General features: G+C 40.8%; 1 long non-coding RNA gene across 1 annotated transcript; it reads right to left on the minus strand.

Annotated features, from left to right (window-relative positions):
- Positions 1 to 4,583: 4,583 nt before the first annotated feature.
- Positions 4,584 to 7,642, minus strand: LOC125138072 (uncharacterized). Its single transcript, XR_007137572.1, has 3 exons — positions 6,988 to 7,642; positions 6,005 to 6,188; positions 4,584 to 4,666 (listed from the first exon to the last, which is right to left on the minus strand). It is a non-coding gene; the product is annotated as an uncharacterized LOC125138072 (long non-coding RNA).
- Between the last annotated feature and the right edge of the window lie 13,602 nt (positions 7,643 to 21,244).

Genomic DNA, 21,244 nt, shown 5'->3' on the forward strand with positions numbered 1-21,244 from the left:
AATGTGCGTTGCCATGAGCTGTGGTGTAGGTCACAGATGAGGTTCGGATCTGGCGTGGCTGTGGCTGTGGCTGTGGCATATGCTCCAATTCAACCCCTAGCCTGGGAACCTCCATATGCCATGGGTGCGGTCCTAAAATAAAAAATATAAATAAACAAAAATAAAAAATAAGGGAAATCAAGGTCCATAAATTCCCTACTTCCTGTATGAGCCACACACCCTGGCTGGCTATCAAGAGACACAGCTTCCATTCTTGTCCATTATCAAACACCACAACTTCCCTCTGGTGGTAGCTGACAGTCCCTTGTTCTCATGAAAAATGGGCCCATCCTCCAGTCTACAGATGGTCATAAACTTCTAATCCAGTTCTGTCCAAAGATAATCATAACTTCAGTTCCATCTAGTAAGACACACATGAGATCTGCTAAGGGTTTTCTGTAAAACCCTTGAGAAAAAAAGAGAAAGAATAATAAATTTCTCTCCACCCTAGCCACCATCCTCACTCCCTGCTTCCTGCCTTTAAATGGAGAGTGTGGGGTTAAAGCAGCTGTCTTGTGACCATGAAGCAACTAAGCACGAGAGTGACTGGCGCACAAAAGCTGGTAAAATGAAAGGACGGAATATTTCACAAAATATTTGTGGTTTTTCTTTATGTCATAGGAGGAGTTCAGGAAAGTGTTCATCCACATAAGAGAGAATTTGCTTCCTCTGCTTCCTTGAGTATTTTCCTCTGCAGTTTGACTTAACCTTGGATGATAGCAACAATGCAAAAACTTCTGTTGCTCATATACTCCCAGCTTTTGAGAGAGAATTGCAAGAGAAATGAGAGAATTTGAATATATTCTTAATCAAAGATAGATGCTCTTGCTAGTAAGCAAGTGAATGCAATTCGGATTTATAACTTATATCACCTGAGGTAAGAGTCAGTTTAGATACATGTATGTAGTAAAGAGCATTTCAAATTGGTATATCTCCTTTTTAAAGAGATAGGATAACATTTAGAAAAAGCCGCAAAGACATTCATGTCCTTTGATCAAGTAATGGTATGCTAGAGAATTTTTCCTAAGGAAATATTTTGACAGATGTAGGACAGATGCTTCTATCTCTAATAGGGGAAAAATACCCTCTGAAAAAGAAAAACATTAAATATTCAACAATAAGAGGATAATGCAGTTAATTCCAAGAGGGGCTGCAATCCAGTTACTAAATGTAATAATTACGCAAGCAAGGTAAGAATATAGAAAATGCGATTTTTTTAAAAGCATAATTCATAGTGATATAAACTATGATTTGGAAATACAGATGAGATCTGGAAGATATATGAAAAATTTTATTCATTTGTTCTTTTGTGTGTGTGTGTGTGTGTGTGTGTGTGTGTGTTTAGGGCCCCACCCACAGCATCTGGAGATTCCCAGGCTAGGGGGCCAATCCGAGCTGTAGCTACTGGCCTACACCACAGCCACATCAACAAAGGATCTGAGCCATGTCTGCGACCTACACCACAGCTCATGGCAATGCCAGATCCTTAACCCACTGACCAAGGCCAGGGATCAAACCCACGTCCTCATGGATACTAGTCGGGTTGGCTAACTGCTGATCCATGACGGGAACTTCTGAAAAATTTTAGAAATAGGTTTTGGAGTTAGGTGGAGTTAAGGGTTATTTCTTTCATTTTTTTGGTGTTATTCCAATGTGTTTACAGTTCATGCCAAGCATTATGAAAGGCCAAGATCATCACCTGTGCATAAAAAAGTTGTCCCTCTCTTTAAACTTCATGTGGGCTTAAAAAATTGCTTGTTTTAAGATTTTTTTTTCTTTTTAGGTCTGCACCTGCAGCAGTTGGAAATTCCCAGGCTGGGGATTGAATCAGAACTGCAGTTGCCAGCCTACACTACAGCCACAGCAATGCCAGATCTGAGCCACATCTGTGACCTGTGCTGCAGCTGGTGGGAACGTCAGATCCTTAACCCACTGAGCAAGGCCAGGGATGGAACCCGCATCCTCATGGATACTAGTCAGGTTCTTAACCCACTAAGCCACAACAGGAACTCCTTTTTTTTTGTTTTTTTGTTTTTATGCTGAATACTCTGAGTGATGGGAAACTCTTGAGAAGTCTATATCTGAGAACTGACAGTACCACCATTGCAAAGGACAGAAACATTCCAAAAAGCTCTCCAAGGCCTGAGCAGATTGATGATATATGGTCTAAGGGGGTAGAAGAGTGGCCTTCACTCTTCCTAATCCTTAATTTCTCTCTTTGGTCTACTGGGTGGCTATTGATCACTATCCTTGGAAAGGTTTCTGAGCCCAGGAAGTTCTCTCCTAGCCCAACTGAAGGTCACTCTTATGGCTGAGGTTGTATTCAAGGGCATACCACATATATTGCCTGGGAAAGTTCTCAATGAATAAATTAGTTCCTCGTGCTAGAATTTAATAGTCTGTTTCTTTCTTTTTTTAAAAAAAATTTTATTTATTTTATGGAAGTATAGTTGATTTACAATGTTGTGTTAGTTTCAGGCATAGAGCAAAGTGATTCAGTTTTACATAATATATATAAAATATAGGAGTTCCCTTGTGGCTCAGCAGAAATGAATCTGACTAGCATTCATGAGGATGCAGGTTCGATCCCTGGCCTTAGTGTGTTAAGGATCTGGTATTGCCATGAGCTGTGGTGTAGGTCACAGATGTGGCTTGAATCTGGTGTTGCTGTGGCTGTTGCGTAGGCCAGCACTATAGCTCCAATTTGACCCCTGGCCTGGGAACCTCCATATGGCACGGGTTGGCCCTAAAAAGACAAAAAAAAATATACATTCTTTTTGGATTCTTTTCCATTATAAGTTATTATAAAATACTCAGTATAGTTCCTTGTGTTGTACAGTAGGTTCTCATTGTTTATCTGTTTTATATATCATAATATATATATATGTTAATCCCATCTTCATAATTTCTTTCACCTCCCATTTCTCACTTTGTAATCTTAAATTTGATTTTGAGATTTGTGAGTCAGTTTCTGTCTTGTAAATCAGATGTTTTGTTATTGATTTTTAATGATTCAACATATGAGTGATATAAGTGACATTTGCCTTCCTCTGATTTCACTTAGTATGATAATCTCTAGGTGCATCCAAGTTGCTGCAAATGGCATTATTTTGTTCTTTTTTATGGCTGAGTAATATTCCATTGTATTTATGTACCACTTCTTCTTTATCCATTCTTCTGTTGATGGACATTTAGTTTCCTTGGCTATTGTAAGCAGTGCTGCAATGAATATTGGGGTACATGTATCTTTTTTTTTTTTTTGGTCTTTTTAGGGCTGTACCCACGGCATATGGAGGTTCCGAGGCTAGGGGTTGAATTGGAGCTGTAGCCACTGGCCTACACCACAGCCACAGCAACACCAGATCTGAGCTGCCTCTGCAAACTACACCACAGCTCATGGCAATGCCGGATCCTTAACTTACTGAGTGAGGCCAGGGATCGAACCTACATCCTCATGGATACTGGTCAGATCCATGTCTGTTGAGCCACGATGGAAACTCCACATGTATCTTTTTAAATTAGAGTTTTCTACAGCTCAGGAATGGGATTGCAGCATATTTGGTAATTTTATTTTTAGTTTTTTACAGAAACTTCATGCTGTTCTCCATAGTGACTGTACCAACTTAACTTCCCAACAACAGTGTAGAAGTAATAGTCCTTTTCTTGAAAAGAACATAGTTGGTACAATAGCAACATCTAGAAAATACTTTCATTTGTCCTTTCTGAGAGGAAATGCTAGCATATGAAGAGTGTTGGCAAGGCTGGGCTGAGATGATGTGGGAGTGAACTCCTTAGGCCAAGCAAACACACTGAATTCTACTCCCATTTTTATTTGTGTTTCTAAACAAGATAAGGAAATTCAGCATAATAACCATCACGTTCAATGGTAAGAATGGACCCATGTTAGAAGGAATCATGCCTTCAGCAGAGATGAATACAGTGCTGGAGAGAAACCTCGGTATTATGAGTAAGAAGTCTAGCGTCTCAGCCACAAGAATGTAAATTGCCTTTAGGGCTATGAGACAAAGCAGTGTCCATATAGAAACATATGTCTGAGGTACGGTCGTTCTCAGCATTTGGAAATGTTGGGTTATTTGTGATGTCAGAGTAGCTGGGAGATATTACTCAGTTGAGTGAGCAAGGGCTCAGAATACTAATCTCCTACAGCGTTATAGACTGTTTTGAACAGGGAAGAATTGTCCTCCATAAATTTCCAATATTGCTCCTGTAGGAAAGCCCTAGAAAATCAAAGCTGGGAGTAATCGTGACATTATCATAAAAAATGGAAGGAGTAGGGGGACGACAGAAGAAAAACACACTTCTCTGGGTGTTGAGTTTTGTTTTGATGGTAATGACCCAATGATTCAGGAATGCACCTAGTATTTTAGGAAAGTCTTTATTGGAGATCCTTATACAAAATGTTGTCCCAGGAGAAACAAGCAGCTTTGGAATTTTCTAGGTAGATGCATTCTGAAAATGGGGACATTGAGAGGGTTTTTTGAGAGAGGAGCTTTTAGAAATTAAGTTTCAAAATATAGCTGCTGGAATTTTTATCAACTTTTATTATTTTTCAAGGCTTTATAATTCCATCTAGACTTCTGGGATGGAAAATCTGATGACAGAATATCTGTCAATGAAAGAAAGAATAATTTTTAGTTACATTTTTCATCCTGAGCCTAACTCTCTTGCTTAAAACAATCCAATAGGGGTTTTTTTTGCCTCATATATGTTTTTCCAATTTGGGGATAGGTGGGTTTGTTCTAATGTTTAGTCATGCAGAATGATAGACACTTTTTTTTTTAATTGAAGTATAGTTGATTTACAGTGTTAGTTTCAGGCATACAGCAAAGTGATTCATATATATATATTTTTTCCCCTTTTCAGATTATTTTCCCTTGTAGGTTATTACAAAATCTTGAGTATAGTTCCCTGTGATACACAGTAGGTCCTTGTTGGTTAACAGTTTTATATCCAGTAGTGTCTATCTGTTAATCCCAGCCTCCTAATTTATCCTTCCTCCCAGCCCCCTCTCCCCTTTGGTAAATACAAATTTGTCTTCCATGTCTATGGGTATATTTCCCCTTAGTAAATAATTTCTTTGTATCCTTTTTTAAGATTCCACAAATAAGCGATATCATATGATATTTGTCTTTCTCTGTCTGACTTACTTCATTTAGTATGATAATATCTAGGTCCATCCATGTTGCCACATTCTTTTTTATGGCTGAGTAATATTCCACTGTGTATATGTACCCCATCTTCTTTATCCATTCATCTGTCAATGGATACTTTGGTTTTTTTCCATGTCTTGGACACTGTGAATAGTGCTGCTATGAACATTGGGGTGCATGTAAATGCAGCATGATAGACTTTTAATTAAAACTATCACATGTTGAGCTGATCGAGAATTGAGAAGTCTGCATAACACATATTCATCTATTTGCTTCATGCTAAGGTCTTCCTGAGATCACACAACTGCAGTTATGTCTGTTCAACCTGTAGTTTTGGGGTTTAACTAAGCTCTTTAATTTTAATCTCCTTTCCCTATTACTGGTTATTCACTATTATAGAGGATTAACATAAGGGAAGGATTAGTCTGTAGTGATCCTTCCTTAAGTGCATTCTACACTATATAACGGGGAAAACATAAATTGAAGCATACCATTTGTCAGGCTCAAGGAAGTGAACATATTGGAAAGACAAATATTATCAACTTATTTTTGATCTTTTCTATATGCTACTAATGTATTTGAAAGTGTTTGCAACCATAAATCTAATCATTCTCATATTAGAGATTTTCGTTTTCCTTCCCTCTGCTTCCCTCTCCCTCTCTTGTAAAAAGGATTCTAGTGCTTTGGCTAGTTCTCAGTGTTTTTTTGTTCTCCAAGTACTTCATCTTTGCCCATCTTGAGTAATGGTTCCAGTAAAGAAGAAGTAACTTTAAAATCATAATATACTTTCTCACCCCTTCTCTTCTCTCCTTGCACAACTTCCGCCATGTTGCTTTTGGCAAAGTCCTCTGGTACAGTTACTGCTAAGTTACCGAAGGGAAGGGGTGTGGATTTTGAGTTGGCCATGGGTCATCTTCCTAGGTGGCTTTTTGGAGCCTGAACTTCCATTGCCCTTATAGGAGATAAACTCTTCAGGGACTGGAGGGAAAAAGATAAAAGGGTGTTTTTCTTAGTTCACAAGATCAAAATGGGAAGCTGATACTTGGTTTTTTTTTTCAGCACTCCCTACGCCCAGGAAAATGGTCTGAAGAGGGAGGGCAGGGTGTTTCTCTCCACTTAGGAGGCCATAGTCCTGGTCCCAGAGGCATTCCCTCCAGAGCAGAACTGGCTCACAGCCTGGGTGGCCAGGAAGCTTCCTCCAGGAGAGGGGAACCCGGAGCAAGGGAGTGGCCAGAACTCTAGGCCAGGTGAGCTATCTGAGCTTACTCTTCTTTATGCCCCCAGGGGCCTTCAATTAGGAGCTCCAGTTGGGAGGGCTGATGGAAACAATTTTCTGTTTGTGTTGTTTTAAATGAGAAGAATATAATTATCTTCTCCCACTCTTTATCTTTGCTTTAGCCCTGCTTCTAGAGTATGCCATTTCTTCCCAAAAGACATCACTCACTTAAAAAGGGTGTGTAATGAAGATCTCTTAAGTGGATACGGGAAAACATGCAAGGCAGTCAGGAGAGACAGATTTTCCCCCCTTCTGTTAAATTCTAGTGGAGGCTTATCACAAGCTATTTCTGTTGCCTTGAATGCCCACTGCTTTCTCGTCTGTTCCGAGAGCCACTACTACATTTTCAGTCCTCCTTGTACAAAATGTTCCCTGAAAGCATTCGATCTTTCCTCCCCAGCTTTTATACCTCAACTCCCAGGGCATCAAGTAAACACCCTGGTGGAAACCAAGCTTTATTAAAACATCATTCTTTAAGCCATCCACAGCCAAGTTGCTTACCAAGCTTTGCGAGAGAACAAGTAGGCAGGAGCGTTGATCTAGTCCACATGTCCTTCTGTGATGGTATCTAGAGGAATTCTTGAACTTGAGATTTTTAGAGAGATGACAATGACAACAACAACAATAACAATAACGTAACAAAAGGAGGAAGTGTCCACACATTTGCATTTGACTATAGACAATTTAAATCTTTGTGCTGGATTTTCTTTTGGGAGAGTAGCAAGAGTTGCACCCCTGTCTATCCCCTCGCTACACATTACAGGGTCTGGAAGCCCAGAAAGTATATTTTCCAAACTGCTTTGTCATCAGGTGTCTAGTGTAGGTTCCAGGAATGAGGGCCCTCCTTGAGATTTAGAACAGAAGGAGAAGCTATCATTGACTCAGCAGCTGTAGGCAAAGCATGTAAGCTCTGGCAAAGTGCAGACATGAGGTTTTGCCAGAAGTTCCTAGGTATGCTTTTGAATGCCACTTTGCTGCTGTAGGAAGCTGAGATTATTGGCTCAGATTTGTTGGAATCCTTGAACTTCCTGATTTTCTGTATGCTGTGAGGAGCTGCCCTAACCTTTATTCTCTTCCCCTTTACAGCAGTTTTATGTAAGGACTCAGATTCTCGGTATAAATCCCTTCCTGCTTCAAATACCTACAATGGTATTTTCTTGACTAGACTCTTGACTGATACAATTTATTTAACCAAGTAGAAAAAATAATAAGGGCTAAAGGGTAGAGCTTTGATAAGAGATTTTAGTAACTGCTCATCAAGGCTCAGATGATTAAAACAAGAGTCATTTCTTTTCTCATGCCGTCCAAACACTGCTCATCCTGTTTTGTCTCATACCTGTATCATTATTTACTTCCCATACAAGAGCTCTTACTCTTATATGTCCCAATGGTTTGCATGCAGTACGTCCACAATATTTATAGGTTGATTTTTTTTTTAAAAGGGAGTTCCATGGTGGTTCAGTGGGTTAAAGATTCAGCATTGTCACTGCTGTGGCTCAGGTCACTGCTGTGGCACAGGTTTGATCCCTGGCCTGGGAATTTCCGGATGCTGTGAGCGTGGCTAAAAAATGAACTATGCTTATGTCCTTGCTTTACATTCATTTTAGATATAATATTTGGTAGCTGAATGGCAAATAAAGGAAGCTACAATACTTCCAAAATATTTTGTAAAATGTCTAATGACTACATACACCAAGGAAGAGTTCATCCTTTTGTGTGAATAATATTGAATCATTGCCTATGCATTCTTGCATATAATCACTCAGTAAAATTATTGATCACCTACTTTGTGTCAGGAATCATTATAAGTACTGGGAGGCATCAGTGAACAAACGAAGCAGAAATCTGCCCTATTCATTTCACTGCTTTAATTTGATCTTGAAACTTGAAACTGGATCTTTCCTTTGCTTCTTTGTGTTCAGTGCCTCCTTGTGACTAAGGCAATTATTCTTGGTGAGATATTAGGTGACCCAATGGCAAATCCAAATGGAAAACTGGTTCTCCGTATTAGGAAGAAACATAGAGTCCAAAACCCTGTCTGTGAAGTTCATCTACCGGAGGTCCTTCATATAGGGATGACACTCTCCAGTGTCCCATGCACATGAGGATAATTTCTTCCTGTGTGAAAATCCAGTGTTAGGAATTCCCGTCATGGCACAGTAGAAATGAATCCAACTAGGAACCATCAGGTTGCGGGTTTGATCCCTGGCCTCGCTCAGTGGGTTAAGGATCTAGTGTTGCCAAGAGTTGTGGTGTAGGTTGCAGACATGGCTCAGATCTGACATTGCTATGGCTGTGGTGTAGGCCAGCAGCTGTAGCTCTGATTAGACCCCTAGCCTGGGAACCTCCATATGCCGCGGGTGCAGCCCTGAAAAGAAAAAAAAAAAAAATCCAATCTTCCTCTTCTTCATTAACAACAGCAGAAATTAAGCACAGTTTCTTCTCAAGCCTTGGCAAGTTGTTGTTCTGCTGGGATTGATAGCATTAAGTAGCAGTCTCATTCAAGTCCCTTTTTGCCAATGGTTTATACTATTTCTTTTATTATGTAGATTTAGACGTAAAATAGTCTGGAAAGGTTCCTCACTCTATATGTTGTTCTTGGCATATTTCCATGAAGAAGTCCATCATCTTTGCTCATACATTACCTCTGAGTGATTTCTGGAATGAGACTGACTCATTGCGTATGACTAAGTTTGGTAGACTTCCTTTAAAACGGATAACTCTACAGTTAATCCTAATATATTATAAATACTCTGAAATAGTAAGTAATATACTTGTGGGTAAATGATGGAAATGTATTGACTTCAGGACACATTTTGTCCTTCTTAGTAAATTTAGTACCTGGGGAGGAGAATCCACCCAAATATCATTCAGGGTAATTTTACCTCTATTCATGAGTAAAGGAGGCAGAAGCCTTCACTGTATTTGTGGTGGTTCCAAAGAGTGGCCAGAAGGAAACCAGGGACCACTAGTGGTTCTGCTTGATGAAGAGTCTCCGGTCACTGAGATATGGTTTTTAACTTTACTCAGGCTTTATTTCCTGCCTTCCACTGAAAGGGTGATACTCTGACCAGTGCTGAGAAGGCCGGGGCTGGGAGTGGGTGTGGTAAGGTCTCCTGACTGGGGCCAGAAGAGTAATGAGGATCCAGGCAATAGCACTACATGGCATTTAGGCAGCTGGGATTTGGCTCCATTCAAAGGAATCTGTGATTAAATTCATAGCCTGGGCCAACTGAACTCACATTCTTAATATTTAGGCCAATCACTTCAGCAAGGATCCTTTTTTTTTAAAAGATGGAAAACTTCTGCTTCCAGATTCTTATTCTCTATGTCCAAACATGCAGATAGAAAATAGCAAATCAGGCCAAATGGATTTTACAGTGTGTATCTTGTTGGCTGCCTGCATACAAAAGCAGATTGAGCTGCTTTGAAGCTGGATTGAAGAAAGGGGAAAAATTGTGCAGGGAGTGGGCAGAGGAAAACAAAGAACAAATGAGTGGGAAAGACTTTTAAGTCAGTTATTTCAGAAAATACAAGGAAAGGAAATACTGGATTCCTACCTTTAAATAATGCCTATGAATTGTCTTAAATCAACCAAAAACCTAGGAAATTCAAAGTGAATTTTAATATCTTTTCCATCCAAGCCTATTAGAAGTGTTCCCCCAAACTCAAACAAATAAACCAACCTCACAGGGCAGTACCACAAGAGAAAAGTTACTTTTACTGTATGTCAAATAAAAGTAATAATAAGAAGAATTGTTTAAAACCCGGGGTGGCGGGGGGCGCATTCTAAGCCTGAGGTATCGTTGGGGAGAAGCAGAAGGATGATGGTTCATGGTGGTTTTCTCCTTTGCACTGTATTTCTACTTTAATCCAGTCTGTTAACATTCTGTGTGTTATTTATTTAAATAGAAAGAGGTATGTAAATACTCTAAATATAGGAAGGCAAAGCTGGCAATATTCCGGCTTTGCCAACGTGGTAGATGAAATGGCCGTGGAGCGCTCCGGCCAGCACATTCCAGCTCTGTTGGCTAACCCAGGGCCGGTACCACACAGACATCCTAAGCAAATATTTTTTCAGTTAATGGGCACAATTACTGAAATTTCACACAACACTTCAGTCTTCTCTGAAGTTCAATTTCCCTCCCATATTCAATATCCAGCCTTTAAAAACACATTTACAGAACTAAATTGGCTTTAGGAAGCTTTAAAAAGTCCTACTGAATGAGTGGAAACAGGCTGTGAATATCTTCTCTTTTCTACTTCTTTTCCACCAGATCCTCCTGCCCTAGTTTAGGGAATGTGTGAGGTCAGGGAAGCAGGTGGGGTCTGAAGACAGAAGAAGGTTGGCATATACTCTCTGGAATATCTTTTTTTAGGATGGAATCTCATCAGGGAGCAGTCACAACTTTTTTTTTTCCCATACCAGTTAACATATCTTTTAACTCTCTATCAAATTATCTTCTTTATTTCTCCCGAGATTATTTCTACCAAGAAAGATTTGAGGAGGAGTTCCTGTGGTGGCTCAGTGGTAACGAACCTCACTAGTATCCATGAGGTTGTGGATTTGATCCCTGGCCTCGCTCAGTAGGTTGAGGATCCGGCGTCGCCTTGAGCTGGGGTGTAGTCACATATGTGGCTTGGATCTGGAGTTGCTATGGCTGTGGTGTAGGCCAGCAGCTGCAGCTCCGACTGGACCCCTAGGCTGGGAACTTCCATATGCCGAGAGCGTGGCTCTAAAAAGACAAACAAACCAAAAAACAAAACTCAAGAAAGAAAGAATTGAGATTACACTCAAAACCATATACAATGAATGGGATACATAATTAGGAAGTAAATTTTTTTTCTTTTTATGGCTGCACCAGAGGCATATGGAGGTTCCCAGGCAAGGGGTCCAATTAGAGCTGTAGCCACTGGCCTATGCCACAGTCACAGCAATGCAGGATCCAAGCCACATCTGTGACCTACACCACGGCCACGCCAGATCCTTAACCCACTGAGCAAAGCGAGGTATCGAACCCGCATCCTCATGGTTCCTAGTTGGGTTCGTTAACCACTGAGCCATGAAGAGAACTCCTAGGAAGTGAATTTAAAAGCCATATATGCAGGAAAAAACCCATAATGGACCATTAATTTATATTCAAATAGTTACAGTACCCAAATCAAAAGGAGAAATATAAGCATGTATTTGTTGCAGGAAGGGGGACCCCTTCCAGAGCCTGAGAATGGACTCTTAGTCTGACACTAGGAAATGAATTGTTTGGGGAGAACACATGTGCTGACAAAGCAGACACTTCATTGGGAAGGGGCACTCTGGCAAAGAGCAGCAGGATGAGGGAGCCCGGGAGGACTGCTCTATCACGTGGCTTGCAGTCACAGGCTTTACGGGAATGGGGGTTAGTTTCTGGGTTGTCTCTGGCCTATCATCATGCTCCACCAGTACTTGGTCTGGCCCAGGATACTTCTTGGCGGCAAGGGGATCTCTCAGCCAAGATGGATTCCAGAGCCAAGGATCCTGGGAAGTTGGTTGTCTCCTCCCTCCGACTGGCCCCTCCCACATTCCCCCTTTAGGCTTCAGGGTGGACCATGTTCCTTATCAGGACTTCTTGCTATGAGGCAACTCATGCAAGCTGCTGTTGCCGTGCTTGGCCAAGGTGGGCAGTTTCGGTCAGTGGTCCCCTAACATAGTTACTGAGTGAGGTCTTGCATTGTGCTCAGATCTGTGTTTGAGCACAGAAGAGCACTCACAATAATGCATAATAATACTCAATTATAGCATCTTTGATATCTTCGCCCTGAGAAAATTTGGTGACTGCTCAGCTTCATTCTGACTAGAGTTAACTGTTGATAATCAAAATATGCCTTAAGCAAAAGTCACGTCTAGAGAGTTTAGACTCTTTGTAAATGTGTGGAGGGATATGAAAAGGTGCTGTTACCATATGTAATTGAGAAGTCTGGCTCCAGGCCGAAATCCCACGGGTCATCTTTCAGGCCCAACCTCAGACAGTTGTAAAGGCTTTATCTGGCAGGAGAAAAGGGGAAAACTGCCTTCCCCACTCGCGTTGCAAAGTCCAGTGGGAGTTACGTCAGATTCACTTTCCCACAGGCCAGCCAGGCTCACATACAGCTCCATCCCTAGCCCACATGCGCCCATCGGGAGGCCTCCTTATCAAGGGCCCTTCAAGTCATTTTCCCACCTTCTGACTCAGTGTTCAGTACTTTTCCACGCCTTGCCTTCTCCCCCTCCCCAGTCCCCCATCCTGAGGCTGCCCTGGCAGGTAGACTGTCCCTCAATCTGTGCTAAGACGCCTAACCCTGGCCTGGAGCTGCTCTGGGAGGGAAAATGGAACCCTGAGGGAGCCAGTGCTTTTTCCTGTTTTGCCTCCTGGTTCTACTTTTGCCGACCGCGAATAAAGGCTGAATTGTGACTCTCAGTTTGGCTTGTTGTCTTAACCGACCACCTTGACACCTGGCAGCTCGGCTTTCTCCAGTTCAGCTCTTGACAGGAGTTAGATATCAAACTTGGGAACAGAGACACCATTTATAGAGCTCATTCCGGGTTGAATGGACATTTACCCAGAATGATCACGCAGCTTCCCTGAATGCCAGAGTCAGCCTGTCCCTACAGGGGAATTGGCAAGCATCATGATTTCATGGACGCGGCACAGAATGAAATGCCGGGAGTTGGCTTCTAAAATATACCTTGCTGTGTAATTTGGACATAGAGCAGCATCCAAAATTCTGGGGTTTTGTTTTCTCAACTATGAAATGAGGCGCTCTGGACAAGTGGACATCTAAGATGCCTTTCACTCTGTGGTTTTATGAAAAGTGCTCCTCTTCACTCCTTGATGATGACCTCAGAGTACCTGTCACTCACCTTGGCTAGGACATGGGAGGAGGTGGGGGCAAGAGCAGAGTCCTCAGTGCCTTCAGGAACAACTGCCCTGTCCTAGATCATCCGAGATCATCTTCTGGGGAGACTGAGGCCTTAGATAAGAATTTGGGTTTTCTCTGAGGACAAGTGTAATTTGGCCTGGGAATTTGAAAAGGTCATGCATATTTCCTAGAGCAGACAAACCTATGGTTGAGTTTTAGGGCATCCTCAAGGGAGTGTCTTGAGTGAGACACTCGGTAAATGATACTTTTCTCTATTTATAGACATAAGGGATTACTTATTCTAGTATTTATTAAATAGATTTTGAACAAATTTGGCTGTTATGGGCTGAATTTGTGTCCTTCCAAATTTCATATGTTGAAACTCTAACCCCCATGGTGATTGTATTTGGAAATAGGGTTTTCTTTAAGGAGGTAATTAAGGTTGAGTGAGATTATAGAGGTGGGGCCCTAATCCCAAGGGGCTGGCGTCCTCATAAGAAGAGAAGGATCTCACCAGCGGGTTTTTCTCTCTCCACTGTGCACGGGGGAAAGTTCATGTGAGGACACAGGGAAAAGGTGGCTGCCTACAAGCCAGGAAGAAAGATCTTACCAGAAATCAGCCCTGCTGACACCTTGGTCTTGGATTTCTAGCCTCCAGAACCATGAGAAAATCAGTGTCTATTGTTGAAGCCACCCAATCTGTGGTATTTTGTTGTGGAAGCCCAAGCAGACAAATACAATGAGGGAAAACAATCATTTATATAAAATTCATTGTCTAAAAATGAAGCAAAAAATGCGGTGTGATATTGAATAATTGATGGAGTGTAAGAAAAGAGGATTCATTTGACCATGGCATTAGAAAATCTTCCTTCAGGCAGCACAGCTGATTGACATCAGATTATGTTTTGCTCTTTGAGGGTCCAATCACACCATTTGCTCTGCTGAGGAAAGCATTTTTGTATAATATTTTAAATATTCATAATTGATTTTCAGTTTTCACAGTTCAACCTTTGGATCAAGCTTGGAACATGTAATTATAATAATTGCATGTATATGAATTATGTAAAAGAATAATATTATAAACTTTAATAGTGTGAAAATTAAAGGAAGACCTGATAAGCTGGAAGGTGTTGAAGGAGGAGAGTTGGAACAAGATGGAGGGAGCTGATTCCTCACTTTATAAATTAGAGCATTGAGCAATACTATCTGAAGTGACTGTATTAAGGAATATGGGAGTTCCTGTTGTGGCTCAGTGGGCTAAGATTTAGTCTCCATGAGGATCCTTGGCCTCGCTCAGTGAGTTAAGGATCCAGTGTTACCATGAGCTGTGGTGTAGGCCGTAGATGCAGCTCGGATCTGCTGTGGCTGTGGCTGTGGTGCAGGGCAGGAGCTGTAGCTCCAATTCTTCCCCTAGCCCAGGAACTTCCATATGCTGCAGGTGCAGCCATAATAAAGGGTGGAAAAAAAGAAAAAATAGAAGACACAGTTTTTTAGTTACAAAAATTGCAAGTAATAGAGCTAAAATAAAAAAGGTTAACGAGTTCTTAGAGGAAAAGGAGCTAGTTGTGAGCCATATCCCTTGTATTTATCAAATAGGTCAACAGCTACTCAGAAAATTGATGCATCAGAAAGAGAAGCATTATATGTGTTGTTCAGAGCTAGAATCCCAGTCATAAGTAGGTGATGTTGGAGTACCAACCAGTGGAGCCCCTTTCCCATCCAGTTTCTGAATGAGTCTGGGAATAAGGCCAGGAGGAAGGCTGGTGGGAGATTCAGAGGTTCCTTTATTATTTGTAAGTGCATCTTGGAGCTGTGAGGGCTTGAAGCCTTGTTCGATGTACTCCAAGAAGAGGAACTTTTCCATCAATTGTAAAAGTGCTGGACCAGGGCAGCCCTTCCATGTTGTAGGAAGAGCCCACACTTGGGAAAGCAGCAGGGGATGCCTCCCTCCTGAAGCTCTGGCCCAGGAGAAAGAAAGGAAGAAGCTGAGGGAGGCGCATAAAGTTTATCTTAAATTCCCCACACAGTGAAGCCTTTTTTTAAAAAAATTAACAATATATTTCATTTAGCTTGATCTATCTAAAATATCATTTCAATGTGTAATCAATTAAAACTATTAATAAGGCATATTGCAGTCTTTTTTTCATACTAAGTTTTTGAAATCCAGATTGCATTTCACACTTCTAGCACATCTCAGTTTGAACTAGCACATTTCTTTTCTTAAAGTTTTGTGGACCTAGAGTTGATTTACAATGTCGTGTTAATTTCTGCTGTACAGCAAAGTGATTCAGTTATACATATACACATACCCATTTCCATATAGGTTATCACAGAATATCCTTTAAGCAAATTCCATGGTGGAATGGAGAGAGGCCAGGATTGACACATGTGGAAGGAAACCTCAAGAATAGGGAGTTATCCCCTTAAGAGATGCTTCTGGGAACTGACCCTGTATTGTGTTTTGTAGGGTGGACTGGAGAATGTTACTTTTCAGTATATGGGAAGAATAGCAATGGAAAGTGGGAAATGAATGAGGGTTTGGTCCATGGCTTGCTTTCACTTTGGCCTATTTTTGTTCTTAAGACTAGTGTGCTTTATGCAATTTACTCTGTGTGTGTGTGTGTGTGTGTGTGTGTGTGTGTTATACACCAGCTGAAAAGAAAACCTAGCCTTCAATTTCTTGACCATTTCTATCCTTGCTCCAAGCTGGCGCAAGAGCAGGGATGGCCCTTCCCCTAGACTGTTATTCTGGCAACACTTTGGATGTGGAGCTTTTTGAACTCTTTATAATCTGCTAGTGTTTCTGTCTTTGAAATATTTATTTTCCTCAAGACTTACTGAACATTTTCAAGGCACAATTAATTTTCTTATTCATCAGATCTTTAAACTGAGATGTAAAAACCTACAAGCCATAAAAATAATACTGTTACATTTTGCTGCATTCAAAAAAAGCAACATGAGCATGACAAAAACACCATGAGTAGGATAAAAAAAAATGGGTGAAAAGATTAAAATTGGAAAAAAATCACACCTCAGATCACAGATGTATGATCCCTAGTATAAGTTCTGACCAGTTTATAAAGACTCCAATAAAAAATGGGCAAAAGATGTGAATATAACATTCCATAACATATAAGACGCCAAGTGCTTAAGCTCACTCACAATACGAGGATTGAAAATGGAAACTACACCAAGACACCATTTTTTAAACTATTTAACAGGATAAAATAAAAAGCTACAAATTGTGCTGGTAAGGCTGGGGGAAATAGGCACTGCTGTACAGTGCTTGGGAGAGCAAATTTTTGATCTTTCATGAGGGTTGTTTAACAGGACCTAACAATGACAAATGCATATGCCCTTTGAGTTTGCAGCTCTAATTTTGGGAATTTAGATGGCAGGAATACTTTTGGGGGGGGGCAGGGGGGCACCTGTGGCATGCAGAAGTTCCCCCAGGGATCAAACCTGTGCAGAAGCAGTGACAACACTAGATCCTTAACCTGCTAGGCCACCAGGGAACTCCTGGCAGGTATAATTTTGACAGGCAAAACAGTGCCTATTCAAGGTAACATCACTGCTTATACTAGCAGACTACTGGAAATAACCTAAATGTTAAGAATAGAGCTCTGGGAGTTCCCATCATGGCTCAACGGAAACAAATCTGACCAGCATCCATGAGGACGCAGGCTGGATCCTTGGCTTCACCCAGCATTGCCATGAGCTATAGTGTAGGTCACAGATGCGGCTCCCATCTGGCGTTGCTGTGGCTGTGGCACAGGCCAGCAGCTACAGCTCCGATTCAAACCCTAGCCTGGGAACCTCCATATGCCTTGGAGAAGAAGAAAAAAAAAAGGAGTAGAGGTCTAGTTAAATAAATTATGATACATGCTTACAACAGAATACTAGGCAACTATAAAAAATAAAGTATTTTTTGTTATAATATAAAACAAATCCGAGTTATTGTTGAATTAAAAAAAACCAGTGGAGGAGTTCCCATGTGGCTTGGTGGGTTAAGGAGCCAGCATCTTCACTGCTGTAGCACAGGTTCCATCCCTGGCCCAGGAACCTCTGCATGTGTGGGCATGGCCAAAAAATTTGGAAGACAAAACAAAACAGTGAGTAGAACAATGTACAGGCTTGTGTAAAGAAGGAAGGAATGGATGAATGAATGAGGTGGTGGTTCCAGATCTGCCTAGAATGTGTGTTTAGGGGATGGGGGGAGGGGGTAAAGATTAATAGGGAGAGACTCTGAAGTAATCATGACTTGACTTTTGTAGCCTCTGCTCTCATCCTAACCCAGAAAGGTTCTTAGTTCTTTGCTCCATCCCTTAAGCCTGGCCCTTCAACCCCAGTGCTCAGAGTCCCGCTCTAGCTCTCAGCACAGCCAGTCTCTCCAGCCAACACCACCATAGTTAAGCTGTGGCGCGTTTCTGTAGCAATCCTCCCTGTTGTAAATGAATTTTAGAGGAGAATCCACAGGCTGCTGATGCTTCCCGTCCTTCCCATGCTGGTACTGCCCATAACCTTCGAGGCCTGGAGTTGCCTTTGGTCCTTGGGGGTAGGGGGAGTGGCCAGAAATGTTTGAAATAGGTGCTTCATGAGTTCTGGTCTCAGAAACCAGGAAGTGATGGAAACACAGGTTTTATTTGGTGAGGAGGTTTTCTTGCTTAATTTTTTTTTTTATCAAAATAATGTTTCTGAAGGAAAATAAAGAGCTCCTTCGAGCTTCTACCAAGAGAGAAAGGAAAGACACGAAGTCTTTGAAGATACTGCAGAGGTTGGAGGGATGTGAGGATGGTGCTGGAGAATGAGAGAGGGTAGAACAGAGAGGAGGTGAAAACCTTCCACTAATGGAGGACGGAGAAAGCTGAGAAATAAGAGGACAGCTGAGAAGGAATGACGGAGTCAATAGACCTGCAAGTTCCTCTGGTCTCTGGGGACAAGCAGTAGAGCCCAGCACCCTCCACAGTGGGAACTCTTTGGGGGCAGCAGGCAAGCCACTTGGAGTGGCTTCCTATACCACTGTAGACTGCACTCCAGGATATACTTGCCTTTTAAAAAGTGAGGTGGGAATTTCCATGGTGGCTCAGCGGAAGAGAATCTGATTAGCCTCCATGGGGACACAGGTTCAATCCCTGGCCTTGCTTAGTGGGTTAAGGATCAGCATTGCTGTGAGCTGGTCACATTCGCAGCTTGGATCAGGTGGGGCTGTGGCATAGGCTGACAGCTACAACTCCAATTTGACCCCTAGCCTGGGAACCTCTGTATGCTGCGGGGGCTGCCCAAAAGGACAAAAAAAAAAAAAAAGTGAGTTGAATACAATCAGGTATAGTGTGCTACCATTTATCTAAAGAATGGATAAAAATATAAAGATATAGATATATCTTTATATAGTGTAAAACTACATAAAATATTAAAACCATATACAGATATATATCTTTAAAAAATAAAAGGAATGAAACAAAATGGTTGCTAGTGGGAGAGGGAATGATGAGGAAAAGGAGAAAATATATCTTGTTTGAATATACCTCGTTTGGTAGGGTTTTTTTTTTTCTTTTTGCCTTTTTGTAAGGCCGCTCCTGCTGCATATGGAGGTTCCCAGGCTAGGGGTCTAATCGGAGCTGTAGCCACCAACCTACACCACAGCCATACAGGATCCGAGCCGCATCTGTGACCACCAGAGCTCACGGCAATGCCGGATCCTTAACCCACTGAGCAAGGCCAGGGATTGAACCCGCAACCTCATAGTTCCTAGTCTCATTCATTAACCACTGAGCCATGAGGGGAACTCCTTGTTTGGTAGTTTTGATTTTGAAATCATGTATGTGTTTTATAGGATTACAAAATTAAAAATTAAATTTAAAAACATGTCCTAAAAGTAGAAACATTAAAAAAAACACACAGGTCTCTAACTCTGTATCAAGTTAGAGGCATAACCATACAGAAAGTCACTTTTCTAAGTGCCTTTAAAACAAGAATTTGATTGTGGTCCCTAGAGGGATATTCTCTATGAAAAACTATAGAAAGGAAAGCAGTCCATTCAACAACGACAACAACAAAATTTGCAAGAAAAATAAAAGGAAGTGATGAAAGGAAAATGCATAGACTTAAAAAGTCTGAAGAGGAACATCTAAATCAATTGCAATGTATGGGTCATATGTGGATTCTGATTCAAACAAACATTCTAACACAAAATCTTCTTAGTAATGTAGAAACAAAACATTCTCAAGCAACCAGGAAATCTGAGTGCTGGCTGGAAATTTCATGATGGTAAGAAGCAATTGTTTTGGGGTGTGAATATTTTATGATGGTTAAGTTTTAAAAAGAATGCTTTGGATTTATTATTACAAATAGAAATATTTAAAGAGGAAATGATGCCTGGGATTGCTTCAAAATCATCCAAGGGGGAGGGAAAGTAGCTGATAGGTACATGAAGATTTAAATCTTGCCTTTTTATATATTTAAAATCTTCCAGTCTAAAAAAAATAAATTTCATATTGTGCAGCAGGAGAGAGAAAATTCTCATTGAAGTTACCTTAACAAGTCATATTAGTGATACAGTTGTATTAGGGTCTTCTTCACACAACTGAGGTCTTTTAGTTAGATTGGGTACCTGCGGTTCCATGAGCGTCAAACCCATGGAGATAATGTACCCCTCCAGGCCACGGGAGAATGAAACATCTCAGAGATCAGATTTCAGAGCTTAAACGCCCAGCTGATTTTAAAACTGGCCTCAAAAATCGTTTCCCTCATTTATCTCCTTTTTAAAAAAATTCTGCTGCCAGTTCCAGTTCAGCTTGATTCTATCATTTTGCCAATTGTGCCAAGGCTATTACAGTAACTACCCTATTATTTCTTCCCAGAGCATAAAGCTAATAGAACAGAGTTTCTCTATAGTAAACAGACTTAAGATCTCCCTAACATCGATTGTTTTTATTTTTTGCTTTTTAGGGATGCACTTGCCGCATATGGAAGTTCCCAGGTGAGGGGTCAAACTGGAGCTGCAGCTGCCAGCCCACACCACAGCCACAACAATGCAGGATCGCTGACCCAGTGAGCAAGGCCAGGGATTGAACCCACATCCTCATGGATCCTAGTTGGGTTTGTTAGCCATTGAGCCATGAAGGGAACTCCTAAACATTGGTATTTTTTAAAGTTATAACCAAAAATTCATAGAATGGAGAAGCACTATTGATTAAAAATACTTTGCACCAATGATCAGAATTTATTTACGCTTACTGTCTGGTTAAATAAAACAGTTACTTCTTTAGGAAAAAAAATGAAAAATGCAATTACATATATGTGAAACAAAATTCACAAAAATACCATAAAAATATTATAAAAAAACAAAGTCTCCCTTCTCCCTCTAATGCCACAGTTCTCTCCCCGTAAACATGAATGTTAACAATTTGTGTATTTTCTCCAGAGATATTCTAAATATATTTGCAGAAAACAAAATTATATATCACAAATAGCAGTAAATTAAATATAATTATTGAGTAATCCTTAACTTTCCCTAATCCATGATTTCTTAGAGCTCTCTTTTACTTCTGGACTATCATTTACACAGCCAGCATAGAAAAAGAATTCTGAAAAAAATTTTTGTTTCACATTTATTTTTTTCCTTTGGTTTTGAAAACTTAGTTCTTGACTTTGACAACTCGAGAAATTTCATTTTTTCCAGATGAATAATCACAGGACTGCATAAATAAGGATTTAGTGTGTGCACGTATCTACTGATGGATTTCAGTGAACATCTTGCTTTGGGTTCTAGCTGTGTCCTAAAACTGACATTTAAAAACATTAATAAAACTAGACAATCCTGCTTTTACTTCTTGTCTCCCTAGTTTCAGAATTGTGAATTTTTATGAAGAGCAAAACCCTG

Source organism: Phacochoerus africanus, chromosome 10, assembly GCF_016906955.1.
Source record: "Phacochoerus africanus isolate WHEZ1 chromosome 10, ROS_Pafr_v1, whole genome shotgun sequence".
NCBI classification, from domain to species: Eukaryota; Metazoa; Chordata; class Mammalia; order Artiodactyla; family Suidae; genus Phacochoerus; species Phacochoerus africanus.